Source organism: Taudactylus pleione, unplaced genomic scaffold (assembly GCF_031769625.1).
Source record: "Taudactylus pleione unplaced genomic scaffold, aTauple2 ptg000551l, whole genome shotgun sequence".
Classification (NCBI taxonomy): domain Eukaryota; kingdom Metazoa; phylum Chordata; class Amphibia; order Anura; family Myobatrachidae; genus Taudactylus; species Taudactylus pleione.
In genome coordinates this window covers 2,768,983-2,783,978 of record NW_028284953.1, presented here as the reverse complement: position 1 = coordinate 2,783,978, position 14,996 = coordinate 2,768,983, and the positions used below count along the sequence as shown (strand labels likewise).

The following is a 14,996-nucleotide window of genomic DNA, read 5'->3' as shown; positions in this document are numbered from 1 at the left end:
TGATGATCTTACTCAGAAGGAAGCCCAAACATTCTTCTTTCCTGAATTCTAGAATTTATGTCAAATTCCAAGTACTTTAGTACAATAATTCACAAATAAATTATTCAAAGCATGTTAAGATAGCTTTATAATATGCATTAAACACAAATAGTGCAAGCACCTTCAAAGAATCTGCTTACTTTCTGAAATTTTCTTAAGATTCAGTATTGTGAAAAAATGGATGATTGAGAAACAAAATCAAAATGCCGTGACCTGTTTTCGAACCGGGGTTGCTGCGGCCACAACGCAGAGTACTAACCACTATGCGATCAAGGCAATATAAGCGAGCCAGGTAGGAGTCGAACCTACAATCTTCTAATATAAAGTCAGATGCGTTATCCATTTCGCCACTGGCCCACATGTTTTGTAGTAATTGAAGTGTCTTTCCTGTTTTTGAGCCTTTTTTCAGAGTTTTATGGTTATTGAAGTATATACAGAATCACATTTTGGAAATTGACTGTACACTATCTGCAGGGATTGTTTCCCAAAAACGTTTTAGGTAAAATAATCCTTGTGACTGCTAAAAGATCTTTAAAAAATGTGATGAACTTACTCAGACAGAGCCCAAACATTCTTGTTTCCTGAATTCCAGAATTTATGTCAAATTCCCAGTCCTTTAGTACAATAATTCACAATTAAATTATTCAAAGCATGTTAAGATAGCTTTATAATAAGCATTAAACACAAATAGTGCAAGCACCTTCAAAGAATCTGCTTATTTTCTGAAGTTTTCCCAAGATTCAGTATTGTGATAAAATGGATGATTGAGAAACAAAATCAAAATGCCGTAACCTGTTTTCGAACCGGGGTTGCTGCGGCCACAACGCAGAGTACTAACCACTATACGATCATGGCAATATAAGCTAGCCAGGAAGGAGTCGAACCTACAATCTTCTGATCCGTAGTCAGACGCGTTATCCATTGCGCCACTGGCCCATGTGTTTTGTAGTAATTGAAGTGTCTTTCCTGTTTTTGAGCCTTTTTTCAGAGTTTTATGGTTATTGAAGTATATACAGAATCACATTTTGGAAATTGACTGTACACTATCTGCAGGGATTGTTTCCCAAAAACGTTTTAGGTAAAATAATCCTTGTGACTGCTAAAAGATCTTTAAAAAATGTGATGAACTTACTCAGACAGAGCCCAAACATTCTTCTTTCCTGAATTCCAGAATTTATGTCAAATTCCCAGTCCTTTAGTACAATAATTCACAATTAAATTATTCAAAACATGTTAAGATAGCTTTATAATAAGCATTAAACACAAATAGTGCAAGCACCTTCAAAGAATCTGCTTACTTTCTGAAATTTTCTTCAGATTCAGTAATGTGAAAAAATGGATGATTGAGAAACAAAATCAAAATGCTGTGACCCGTTTTCGAAATGGGGTTGCTGCAGCCACAACGCAGAGTACTAACTACTATACAATGACGGCAATTTATGCGAGCCAGGTAGGAGTCGAACCCACAAACTTATGATCCATAGTCAGACACGTTATCCATTGCACCACTGGCCCAGGTAGCCTGTAGTAATTGAAGTGTCTTTCCTGTTTTTGAGCCAGTTTTGGAGTTTTATGGTTATTGAAGTATATACAGAATCACATTTTGGAAATTGACTGTACACTATCTGCAGGGATTGTTTCCCAAAAACGTTTTAGGTACAATAATCCTTGTGACTGCTAAAAGATCTTTAAAAAATGTAATGAACTTACTCAGACTGAGCCCAAACATTCTTCCTTCCTGAATTCCAGAATTTATGTCAAATTCCCAGTCCTTTAGTACAATAATTCACAAATAATTTTTTCAAAGCATGTTAAGATAGCTTTATAATAATCATTAAACACAAATAGTGCAAGCACCTTCAAAGAATCTGCTTACTTTCTGAAATTTTCTTAAGATTCAGTATTGTGAAAAAATGGATGATTGAGAAACAAAATCAAAACGCCGTGACCCGGATTCGAACCGGGGTTGCTGCGGCCACAACGCAGAGTACTAACCTCTATACGATCATGACAATTTAAGTGAGCTAGGTAGGAGTCGAACCTATAATCTTCTGATCTATAGTCAGACGCGTTATCCATTGCCCACTGTCCCAGGTGTCTTGTAGCAATTGAAGAGTCTTTCCTGTTTTTGAGCCTGTTTTAAAGTTTTATGGTTATTGAAGTATATACAGAATCACATTTTGGAAATTGACTGTACACTATCTGCAGGGATTGTTTCCCAAAAATGTTTTAGGCACAATAATCATTGTGACTGCTGAAAGATCTTTAAAAAATGTAATGAACTTACTCAGACAGAGCCCAAACATTCTTCTTTCCTGAATTCTAGAATTTATGTCAAATTCTTAGTCCTTTAGTAAAATAATTCACAATTAAATTATTCAAAGCATGTTAAGATAGCTTTATAATAAGCATTAAACACAAATAGTGCAAGCACCTTCAAAGAATCTGCTTACTTTCTGAAATTTTCTTAAGATTCAATATTGTGAAAAAATGGATGATTGAGAAACAAAATCAAAATGCCGTGACCCGGATTCGAACCAGGGTTGCTGCGGCCACAACGAAGAGTACTAACCACTATATGATCAAGGCAATATAAGCGAGCCAGGTAGAAGTAGAACCTACAATCTACAGATCCACAGTCAGACGCGTTATCCATTGTGCCACTGGCCCACGTGTTTTGTAGTAATTGAAGTGTCTTTCCTGTTTTTGAGCCTTTTTTCAGAGTTTTATGGTTATTGAAGTATATACAGAATCACATTTTGGAAATTGACTGTACACTATCTGCAGGGATTGTTTCCCAAAAACGTTTTAGGTAAAATAATCCTTGTGACTGCTAAAAGATCTTTAAAAAATGTGATGAACTTACTCTGACAGAGCCCAAACATTCTTCTTTCCTGAATTCTAGAATTTATGTCAAATTCCAAGTACTTTAGTACAATAATTCACAATTAAATTATTCAAAGCATGTTAAGATAGCTTTATAATAAGCATTAAACACAAATAGTGCAAGCACCTTCAAAGAATCTGCTTACTTTCTGAAATTTTCTTAAGATTCAGTATTGTGAAAAAATGGATGATTGAGAAACAAAATCAAAATGCCGTGACCCGGATTCGAACCGGGGTTGCTGCGGCCACAACGCAGAGTACTAACCACTATACGATCACGGCAATTTAAGCGAGCCAGGTTGGAGTCGAACCTACAAACTTATGATCCATAGTCAGACACGTTATCCAGGTGCCCTGTAGTAATTGAAGTGTCTTTCTTGTTTTTGAGCCTGTTTTAAAGTTTTATGGTTATTGAAGTATATACAGAATCACATTTTGGAAATTGACTGTACACTATCTGCAGGGATTGATTCCCAAAAATGTCTTAGGTACAATAATCCTTGTGACTGCTAAAAGATCTTTCAAAAATGTAATGAACTTACTCAGAGCACAAACATTCTTCTTTCCTGAATTCCAGAATTTATGTCAAATTCACAGTCCTTTAGTAAAATAATTCACAATTAAATTATTCAAAGCATGTTAAGATAGCTTTATAATAAGCATTAAACACAAATAGTGCAAGCACCTTCAAAGAATCTGCTTACTTTCTGAAATTTTCTTAAGATTCAGTATTGTGTAAAAATGGATGATTGAGAAACAAAATCAAAATGCCGTGACCTGTTTTCGAACCGGGGTTGCTGCGGCCACAACGCAGAGTACAAACTAATATACAATGACGGCAATTTATGCGAGCCAGGTAGGAGTCGAACCCACAAACTTATGATCCGTAGTTAGATACGTTATCCATTGCGCCACTGGCCCAGGTAGCCTGTAGTAATTGAAGTGTCTTTCCTGTTTTTGAGCCAGTTTTGGAGTTTTATGGTTATTGAAGTATATACAGAATCACATTTTGGAAATTGACTGTACACTATCTGCAGGGATTGTTTCCCAAAAACGTTTTAGGTACAATAATCCTTGTGACTGCTAAAAGATCTTTAAAAAATGTAATGAACTTACTCAGACTGAGCCCAAACATTCTTCTTTCCTGAATTCCAGAATTTATGTCAAATTCCCAGTCCTTTAGTACAATAATTCACAATTAATTTTTTCAAAGCATGTTAAGATAGCTTTATAATAATCATTAAACACAAATAGTGCAAGCACCTTCAAAGAATCTGCTTACTTTCTGAAATTTTCTTAAGATTCAGTATTGTGAAAAAATGGATGATTGAGAAACAAAATCAAAATGCCGTGACCCGGATTCGAACCAGGGTTGCTGCGGCCACAACGCAGAGTACTAACCTCTATACGATCATGACAATTTAAGTGAGCTAGGTAGGAGTCGAACCTACAATCTTCTGATCTATAGTCAGACGCGTTATCCATTGCCCACTGTCCCAGGTGTCTTGTAGCAATTGAAGAGTCTTTCCTGTTTTTGAGCCTGTTTTAAAGTTTTATGGTTATTGAAGTATATACAGAATCACATTTTGGAAATTGACTGTACACTATCTGCAGGGATTGTTTCCCAAAAATGTTTTAGGCACAATAATCATTGTGACTGCTGAAAGATCTTTAAAAAATGTAATGAACTTACTCAGACAGAGCCCAAACATTCTTCTTTCCTGAATTCTAGAATTTATGTCAAATTCTTATTCCTTTAGTAAAATAATTCACAATTAAATTATTCAAAGCATGTTAAGATAGCTTTATAATAAGCATTAAACACAAATATTGCAAGCACCTTCAAAGAATCTGCTTACTTTCTGAAATTTTCTTAAGATTCAGTATTGTGAAAAAATGGATGATTGAGAAACAAAATCAAAATGCCGTGACCCGGATTCAAACCAGGGTTGCTGCGGCCACAACGCAGAGTACTAACCACTATATGATGAAGGCAATATAAGCGAGCCAGGTAGAAGAAGAACCTACAATCTACAGATCCATAGTCAGACGCGTTATCCATTGTGCCACTGGCACACGTGTTTTGTAGTAATTGAAGTGTCTTTCCTGTTTTTGAGCCTATTTTCAGAGTTTTATGGTTATTGAAGTATATACAGAATCACATTTTGGAAATTGACTGTAGACTATCTGCAGGGATTGTATCCCAAAAACGTTTTAGGTAAAATAATAATTGTGACTGCTAAAAGATATTTAAAAAATGTGATGAACTTACTCAGAAGGAAGCCCAAACATTCTTCTTTCCTGAATTCTAGAATTTATGTCAAATTCCCAGTACTTTAGTACAATAATTCACAATTAAATTATTCAAAGCATGTTAAGATAGCTTTATAATAAGCATTAAACACAAATAGTGCAAGCACCTTCAAAGAATCTGCTTACTTTCTGAAATTTTCTTAAGATTCAGTATTGTGAAAAAATGGATGATTGAGAAACAAAATCAAAATGCCGTGACCCGGATTCGAACCGGGGTTGCTGCGGCCACAACGCAGAGTACTAACCACTATACGATCACGGCAATTTAAGCGAGCGAGGTAGGAGTCGAACCTACAATCTACAGATCCATAGTCAGACACGTTATCCATTGCCCACTGTCCCGGGTGTCTTGTAGTAATTGAAGTGTCTTTCCTGTTTTTGAGCCTGTTTTCAGAATTTTATGGTTATTGAAGTATATACAGAATCACATTTTGGTAATTGACTGTACACTATCTGCAGGGATTGTTTCCCAAACACGTTTTAGGTAAAATAATCCTTGTGACTGCTAAAAGATCTTTAAAAAATGTGATGAACTTACTCAGACAGAGCCCAAACATTCTTCTTTCCTGAATTCCAGAATTTATGTCAAATTCCCAGTCCTTTAGTACAATAATTCACAATTAAATTATTCAAAGCATGTTAAGATAGCTTTATAATAAGCATTAAACACAAATAGTGCAAGCACCTTCAAAGAATCTGCTTACTTTCTGAAATTTTCTTAAGATTCAGTATTGTGAAAAAATGGATGATTGTGAAACTAAATCAAAATGCTGTGACCCGTTTTCGAACCGGGGTTGCTGCGGCCACAATGCAGAGAACTAACCACTATACGATCACGTCAATTTAAGCGACCAAGGTAGGAGTCGAACCTACAAACTTATGATCCGTAGTCAGACACGTTATCCATTGCGCCACTGGCCCAGGTGCCCTGTAGTAATTGAAGTGTCTTTCCTGTTTTTGAGCCAGTTTTGGAGTTTTTTGGTTATTGAAGTATATACAGAATCACATTTTGGAAATTGACTGTACACTATCTGCAGGGATTGTTTCCCAAAAACGTTTTAGGTAAAATAATCCTTGTGACTGCTAAAAGATCTTTAAAAAATGTGATGAACTTACTCTGACAGAGCCCAAACATTCTTCTTTCCTGAATTCTAGAATTTATGTCAAATTCCAAGTACTTTTGTACAATAATTCACAATTAAATTATTCAAAGCATGTTAAGATAGCTTTATAATAAGCATTAAACACAAATAGTGCAAGCACTTTCAAAGAATCTGCTTACTTTCTGAAATTTTCTTAAGATTCAGTATTGTGAAAAAATGGATGATTGAGAAACAAAATCAAAATGCCATGACCCGGATTCGAACCGGGGTTGCTGCAGCCACAACGCAGAGTACTAACCACTATACGATCACGGCAATTTAAGCGAGCCAGGTAGGAGTCGAACCTACAAACTTATGATCCATAGTCAGACACGTTATCCAGGTGCCCTGTAGTAATTGAAGTGTCTTTCTTGTTTTTGAGCCTGTTTTAAAGTTTTATGGTTATTGAAGGATATACAGAATCACATTTTGGAAATTGACTACACTATCTGCAGGGATTGATTCCCAAAAATGTTTTAGGTACAATAATCCTTGTGACTGCTAAAAGATCTTTCAAAAATGTAATGAACTTACTCAGACAGAGCACAAACATTCTTCTTTCCTGAATTCCAGAATTTATGTCAAATTCACAGTCCTTTAGTAAAATAATTCACAATTAAATTATTCAATGCATGTTAAGATAGCTTTATAATAAGCATTAAACACAAATAGTGCAAGCACCTTCAAAGAATCTGCTTACTTTCTGAAATTTTCTTAAGATTCAGTATTGTGAAAAAATGGATGATTGAGAAACAAAATCAAAATGCCGTGACCCGGATTCGAACCGGGGTTGCTGCGGCCACAATGCAGAGTACTAACCACTATACGATCATGGCAATTTAAGCGAGCCAGGTAGGAGTCGAACCTACAATCTACAGATCCATAGTCAGACACGTTATCCATTGCCCACTGTCCCGGGTGACTTGTAGTAATTGAAGTGTCTTTCCTGTTTTTGAGCCTGTTTTCAGAATTTTATGGTTATTGAAGTATATACAGAATCACATTTTGGTAATTGACTGTACACTATCTGCAGGGATTGTTTCCCAAAAACGTTTTAGGTAAAATAATCCTTGTGACTGCTAAAAGATCTTTAAAAAATGTGATGAACTTACTCAGACAGAGCCCAAACATTCTTCTTTCCTGAATTCCAGAATTTATGTCAAATTCCCAGTCCTTTAGTACAATAATTCACAATTAAATTATTCAAAGCATGTTAAGATAGCTTTATAATAAGCATTAAACACAAATAGTGCAAGCACCTTCAAAGAATCTGCTTACTTTCTGAAATTTTCTTAAGATTCAGTATTGTGAAAAAAAGGATGATTGTGAAACAAAATGAAAATGCTGTGACCCGTTTTTGAACCGGGGTTGCTGCGGCCACAACGCAGAGTACTAACCACTATACGATCACGTCAATTTAAGCGAGCCAGGTAGGAGTCGAACCTACAAACTTATGATCAATAGTCAGACACGTTATCCATTGCGCCACTGGCCCAGGTGCCCTGTAGCAATTGAAGTGTCTTTCCTGTTTTTGAGCCAGTTTTGGAGTTTTATGGTTATTGAAGTATATACAGAATCACATTTTGGAAATTGACTGTACACTATCTGCAGGGATTGTTTCCCAAAAACGTTGTAGGTAAAATAATCCTTGTGACTGCTAAAAGATCTTTAAAAAATGTGATGAACTTACTCAGACAGAGCCCAAACATTCTTCTTTCCTGAATTCCAGAATTTATGTCAAATTCCCAGTCCTTTAGTACAATAATTCACAATTAATTTTTTCAAAGCATGTTAAGATAGCTTTATAATAATCATTAAACACAAATAGTGCAAGCACCTTCAAAGAATCTGCTTATTTTCTGAAATTTTCTCAAGATTCAGTATTGTGAATAAATGGATGATTGAGAAACAAAATCAAAATGCCGTGACCCGGATTCGAACCGGTGTTGCTGCGGCCACAACGCAGAGTACTAACTTCTATACGATCATGACAATTTAAGTGAGCTAGGTAGGAGTCGAACCTACAATCTTCTGATCTATAGTCAGACGCGTTATCCATTGCCCACTGTCCCAGGTGTCTTGTAGCAATTGAAGAGTCTTTCCTGTTTTTGAGCCTGTTTTAAAGTTTTATGGTTATTGAAGTATATACAGAATCACATTTTGGTAATTGACTGTACACTATCTGCAGGGATTGTTTCCCAAAAATGTTTTAGGTACAATAATCCTTGTGACTGCCAAAAGATCTTTAAAAAATGTAATGAACTTACTCAGACAGAGCCCAAACATTCTTCTTTCCTGAATTCTAGAATTTATGTCAAATTCCTAGTCCTTTAGTAAAATAATTCACAATTAAATTATTCAAAGCATGTTAAGATAGCTTTATAATAAGCATTAAACTCAAATAGAGCAAGCACCTTCAAAGAATCTGCTTACTTTCTGAAATTTTCTTAAGATTCAGTATTGTGAAAAAATGGATGATTGAGAAACAAAATCAAAATGCCATGACCCGGATTCGAACCGGGGTTGCTGCGGCCACAACGCAGAGTACTAACCTCTATACGATCATGACAATTTAAGTGAACTAGGTAGGAGTCGAACCTACAATCTTCTGATCTATAGTCAGACACGTTATCCATTGCCCACTGTCCCAGGTGTCTTGTAGCAATTGAAGAGTCTTTCCTGTTTTTGAGCCTGTTTTAAAGTTTTATGGTTATTGAAGTATATACAGAATCACATTTTGGAAATTGACTGTACACTATCTGCAGGGATTGTTTCCCAAAAACGTTTTAGGTAAAATAATCCTTGTGACTGCTAAAAGATCTTTAAAAAATGTGATGAACTTACTCTGACAGAGCCCAAACATTCTTCTTTCCTGAATTCTAGAATTTATGTCAAATTCCAAGTACTTTAGTACAATAATTCACAATTAAATTATTCAAAGCATGTTAAGATAGCTTTATAATAAGCATTAAACACAAATAGTGCAAGCACCTTCAAAGAATCTGCTTACTTTCTGAAATTTTCTTAAGATTCAGTATTGTGAAAAAATGGATGATTGAGAAACAAAATCAAAATGCCGTGACCCGGATTCGAACCGGGGTTGCTGCGGCCACAACGCAGAGTACTAACCACTATACGATCACGGCAATTTAAGCGAGCCAGGTAGGAGTCGAACCTACAAACTTATGATCCATAGTCAGACACGTTATCCAGGTGCCCTGTAGTAATTGAAGTGTCTTTCTTGTTTTTGAGCCTGTTTTAAAGTTTTATGGTTATTGAAGTATATACAGAATCACATTTTGGAAATTTACTGTACACTATCTGCAGGGATTGATTCCCAAAAATGTTTTAGGTACAATAATCCTTGTGACTGCTAAAAGATCTTTCAAAAATGTAATGAACTTACTCAGACAGAGCACAAACATTCTTCTTTCCTGAATTCCAGAATTTATGTCAAATTCACAGTCCTTTAGTAAAATAATTCACAATTAAATTATTCAAAGCATGTTAAGATAGCTTTATAATAAGCATTAAACACAAATAGTGCAAGCACCTTCAAAGAATCTGCTTACTTTCTGAAATTTTCTTAAGATTCAGTATTGTGTAAAAATGGATGATTGAGAAACAAAATCAAAATGCCGTGACCTGTTTTCGAACCGGGGTTGCTGCGGCCACAACGCAGAGTACAAACTACTATACAATGACGGCAATTTATGCGAGCCAGGTAGGAGTCGAACCCACAAACTTATGATCCGTAGTCAGACACGTTATCCATTGCGCCACTGGCCCAGGTAGCCTGTAGTAATTGAAGTGTCTTTCCTGTTTTTGAGCCAGTTTTGGAGTTTTATGGTTATTGAAGTATATACAGAATCACATTTTGGAAATTGACTGTACACTATCTGCAGGGATTGTTTCCCAAAAACATTTTAGGTACAATAATCCTTGTGACTGCTAAAAGATCTTTAAAAAATGTAATGAACTTACTCAGACTGAGCCCAAACATTCTTCTTTCCTGAATTCCAGAATTTATGTCAAATTCCCAGTCCTTTAGTACAATAATTCACAATTAATTTTTTCAAAGCATGTTAAGATAGCTTTATAATAATCATTAAACACAAATAGTGCAAGCACCTTCAAAGAATCTGCTTACTTTCTGAAATTTTCTTAAGATTCAGTATTGTGAAAAAATGGATGATTGAGAAACAAAATCAAAATGCCGTGACCCGGATTCGAACCAGGGTTGCTGCGGCCACAACGCAGAGTACTAACCTCTATACGATCATGACAATTTAAGTGAGCTAGGTAGGAGTCGAACCTACAATCTTCTGATCTATAGTCAGACGCGTTATCCATTGCCCACTGTCCCAGGTGTCTTGTAGCCATTGAAGAGTCTTTCCTGTTTTTGAGCCTGTTTTAAAGTTTTATGGTTATTGAAGTATATACAGAATCACATTTTGGAAATTGACTGTACACTATCTGCAGGGATTGTTTCCCAAAAATGTTTTAGGCACAATAATCATTGTGACTGCTGAAAGATCTTTAAAAAATGTGATGAACTTACTCAGACAGAGCCCAAACATTCTTCTTTCCTGAATTCCAGAATTTATGTCAAATTCCCAGTCCTTTAGCACAATAATTCACAATTAAATTATTCAAAGCATGTTAAGATAGCTTTATAATAAGCATTAAACACAAATAGTGCAAGCACCTTCAAAGAATCTGCTTACTTTCTGAAATTTTCTTAAGATTCAGTATTGTGAAAAAATGGATGATTGTGAAACTAAATCAAAATGCTGTGACCCGTTTTCGAACCGGGGTTGCTGCGGCCAAAACGCAGAGAACTAACCACTATACGATCACGTCAATTTAAGCGAGCCAGGTAGGAGTCGAACCTACAAACTTATGATCCGTAGTCAGACACGTTATCCATTGCGACACTGGCCCAGGTGCCCTATAGTAATTGAAGTGTCTTTCCTGTTTTTGAGCCAGTTTTGGAGTTTTTTGGTTATTGAAGTATATACAGAATCACATTTTGGAAATTGACTGTACACTATCTGCAGGGATTATTTCCCAAAAACGTTTTAGGTAAAATAATCCTTGTGACTGCTAAAAGATCTTTAAAAAATGTGATGAACTTACTCTGACAGAGCCCAAACATTCTTCTTTCCTGAATTCTAGAATTTATGTCAAATTCCAAGTACTTTAGTACAATAATTCACAATTAAATTATTCAAAGCATGTTAAGATAGCTTTATAATAAGCATTAAACACAAATAGGGCAAGCACTTTCAAAGAATCTGCTTACTTTCTGAAATTTTCTTAAGATTCAGTATTGTGAAAAAATGGATGATTGAGAAACAAAATCAAAATGCCGTGACCCGGATTCGAACCGGGGTTGCTGCGGCCACAAAGCAGAGTACTAACCACTATACGATCACGGCAATTTAAGCGAGCCAGGTAGGAGTCGAACCTACAAACTTATGATCCATAGTCAGACACGTTATCCAGGTGCCCTGTAGTAATTGAAGTGTCTTTCTTGTTTTTGAGCCTGTTTTTAAGTTTTATGGTTATTGAAGTATATACAGAATCACATTTTGGAAATTGACTACACTATCTGCAGGGATTGATTCCCAAAAATGTTTTAGGTACAATAATCCTTGTGACTGCTAAAAGATCTTTCAAAAATGTAATGAACTTACTCAGACAGAGCACAAACATTCTTCTTTCCTGAATTCCAGAATTTATGTCAAATTCACAGTCCTTTAGTAAAATAATTCACAATTAAATTATTCAAAGCATGTTAAGATAGCTTTATAATAAGCATTAAACACAAATAGTGCAAGCACCTTCAAAGAATCTGCTTACTTTCTGAAATTTTCTTAAGATTCAGTATTGTGTAAAAATGGATGATTGAGAAACAAAATCAAAATGCCGTGACCTGTTTTCGAACCGGGGTTGCTGCGGCCACAACGCAGAGTACTAACCACTATGCAATCAAGGCAATATAAGCGAGCCAGGTAGGAGTCGAACCTACAATCATCTGATCCGTAGTCAGACGCGTTATCCATTGTGCCACTGGCCCACGTGTTTTGTAGTAATTGAAGTGTCTTTCCTGTTTTTGAGCCTATTTTCAGAGTTTTATGGTTATTGAAGTATATACAGAATCATATTTTGGAAATTGACTGTAGACTATCTGCAGGGATTGTATCCCAAAAACGTTTTAGGTAAAATAATAATTGTGACTGCTAAAAGATATTTCAAAAATGTGATGAACTTACTCAGAAGGAAGCCCAAACATTCTTCTTTCCTGAATTCTAGAATTTATGTCAAATTCCCAGTACTTTAGTACAATAATTCACAATTAAATTATTCAATGCATGTTAAGATAGCTTTATAATAAGCATTAAACACAAATAGTGCAAGCACCTTCAAAGAATCTGCTTACTTTCTGAAATTTTCTTAAGATTCAGTATTGTGAAAAAATGGATGATTGAGAAACAAATTCAAAATGCCGTGACCTGGATTCGAACCGGGGTTGCTGCGGCCACAAATCAGAGTACTAACCACTATACGATCATGGAAATTTAAGCGAGCCAGGTAGGAGTCGAACCTACAATCTACAGATCCATAGTCAGACACGTTATCCATTGCCCACTGTCCCGGGTGACTTGTAGTAATTGAAGTGTCTTTCCTGTTTTTGAGCCTGTTTTCAGAATTTTATGGTTATTGAAGTATATACAGAATCACATTTTGGTAATTGACTGTACACTATCTGCAGGGATTGTTTCCCAAAAACGTTTTAGGTAAAATAATCCTTGTGACTGCTAAAAGATCTTTAAAAAATGTGATGAACTTACTCAGACAGAGCCCAAACATTCTTCTTTCCTGAATTCCAGAATTTATGTCAAATTCCCAGTCCTTTAGTACAATAATTCACAATTAAATTATTCAAAGCATGTTAAGATAGCTTTATAATAAGCATTAAACACAAATAGTGCAAGCACCTTCAAAGAATCTGCTTACTTTCTGAAATTTTCTTAAGATTCAGTATTGTGAAAAAAAGGATGATTGTGAAACAAAATCAAAATGCTGTGACCTGTTTTCGAACCGGGGTTGCTGCGGCCACAACGCAGAGTACTAACCACTATACGATCACGTCAATTTAAGCGAGCCAGGTAGGAGTCGAACCTACAAACTTATGATCAATAGTCAGACACGTTATCCATTGCGCCACTGGCCCAGGTGCCCTGTAGCAATTGAAGTGTCTTTCCTGTTTTTGAGCCAGTTTTGGAGTTTTATGGTTATTGAAGTATATACAGAATCACATTTTGGAAATTGACTGTACACTATCTGCAGGGATTGTTTCCCAAAAACGTTTTAGGTAAAATAATCCTTGTGACTGCTAAAAGATCTTTAAAAAATGTGATGAACTTACTCAGACAGAGCCCAAACATTCTTCTTTCCTGAATTCCAGAATTTATGTCAAATTCCCAGTCCTTTAGTACAATAATTCACAATTAATTTTTTCAAAGCATGTTAAGATAGCTTTATAATAATCATTAAACACAAATAGTGCAAGCACCTTCAAAGATTCTGCTTATTTTCTGAAATTTTCTCAAGATTCAGTATTGTGAAAAAATGGATGATTGAGAAACAAAATCAAAATGCCGTGACCCGGATTCGAACCGGTGTTGATGCGGCCACAACGCAGAGTACTAACTTCTATACGATCATGACAATTTAAGTGAGCTAGGTAGGAGTCGAACCTACAATCTTCTGATCTATAGTCAGACGCGTTATCCATTGCCCACTGTCCCAGGTGTCTTGTAGCAATTGAAGAGTCTTTCCTGTTTTTGAGCCTGTTTTAAAGTTTTATGGTTATTGAAGTATATACAGAATCACATTTTGGTAATTGACTGTACACTATCTGCAGGGATTGTTTCCCAAAAATGTTTTAGGTACAATAATCCTTGTGACTGCTAAAAGATCTTTAAAAAATGTAATGAACTTACTCAGACAGAGCCCAAACATTATTCTTTCCTGAATTCTAGAATTTATGTCAAATTCCTAGTCCTTTAGTAAAATAATTCACAATTAAATTATTCAAAGCATGTTAAGATAGCTTTATAATAAGCATTAAACTCAAATAGAGCAAGCACCTTCAAAGAATCTGCTTACTTTCTGAAATTTTCTTAAGATTCAGTATTGTGGAAAAATGGATGATTGAGAAACAAAATCAAAATGCCATGACCCGGATTCGAACCGGGGTTGCTGCGGCCACAACGCAGAGTACTAACCTCTATACGATCATGACAATTTAAGTGAGCTAGGTAGGAGTCGAACCTACAATCTTCTGATCTATAGTCAGACACGTTATCCATTGCCCACTGTCCCAGGTGTCTTGTAGCAATTGAAGAGTCTTTCCTGTTTTTGAGCCTGTTTTAAAGTTTTATGGTTATTGAAGTATATAAAGAATCACATTTTGGAAATTGACTGTACACTATCTGCAGGGATTGTTTCCCAAAAACGTTTTAGGTAAAATAATCCTTGTGACTGCTAAAAGATCTTTAAAAAATTTGATGAACTTACTCAGACAGAGCCCAAACATTCTTCTTT

At 35.7% G+C, this 14,996-nt stretch overlaps 6 non-coding genes across 6 annotated transcripts; all 6 read right to left on the bottom strand.

Annotated features, from left to right (window-relative positions):
• Positions 1–3,135: 3,135 nt before the first annotated feature.
• On the bottom strand, positions 3,136–3,207 carry TRNAH-GUG (transfer RNA histidin (anticodon GUG)). Its single transcript has one exon. It is a non-coding gene; the product is annotated as a tRNA-His (tRNA).
• A 2,221-nt stretch (positions 3,208–5,428) lies between these two features.
• TRNAH-GUG (transfer RNA histidin (anticodon GUG)) lies at positions 5,429–5,500 on the bottom strand. The gene has a single exon. It is a non-coding gene; the product is annotated as a tRNA-His (tRNA).
• Positions 5,501–7,802: 2,302 nt separating this feature from the next.
• TRNAN-AUU (transfer RNA asparagine (anticodon AUU)) lies at positions 7,803–7,875 on the bottom strand. Its single transcript has one exon. It is a non-coding gene; the product is annotated as a tRNA-Asn (tRNA).
• Positions 7,876–9,454: 1,579 nt separating this feature from the next.
• Positions 9,455–9,526, bottom strand: TRNAH-GUG (transfer RNA histidin (anticodon GUG)). Its single transcript has one exon. It is a non-coding gene; the product is annotated as a tRNA-His (tRNA).
• Positions 9,527–12,389: 2,863 nt separating this feature from the next.
• TRNAR-ACG (transfer RNA arginine (anticodon ACG)) lies at positions 12,390–12,462 on the bottom strand. The gene has a single exon. It is a non-coding gene; the product is annotated as a tRNA-Arg (tRNA).
• A 1,085-nt stretch (positions 12,463–13,547) lies between these two features.
• On the bottom strand, positions 13,548–13,620 carry TRNAN-AUU (transfer RNA asparagine (anticodon AUU)). The gene has a single exon. It is a non-coding gene; the product is annotated as a tRNA-Asn (tRNA).
• Between the last annotated feature and the right edge of the window lie 1,376 nt (positions 13,621–14,996).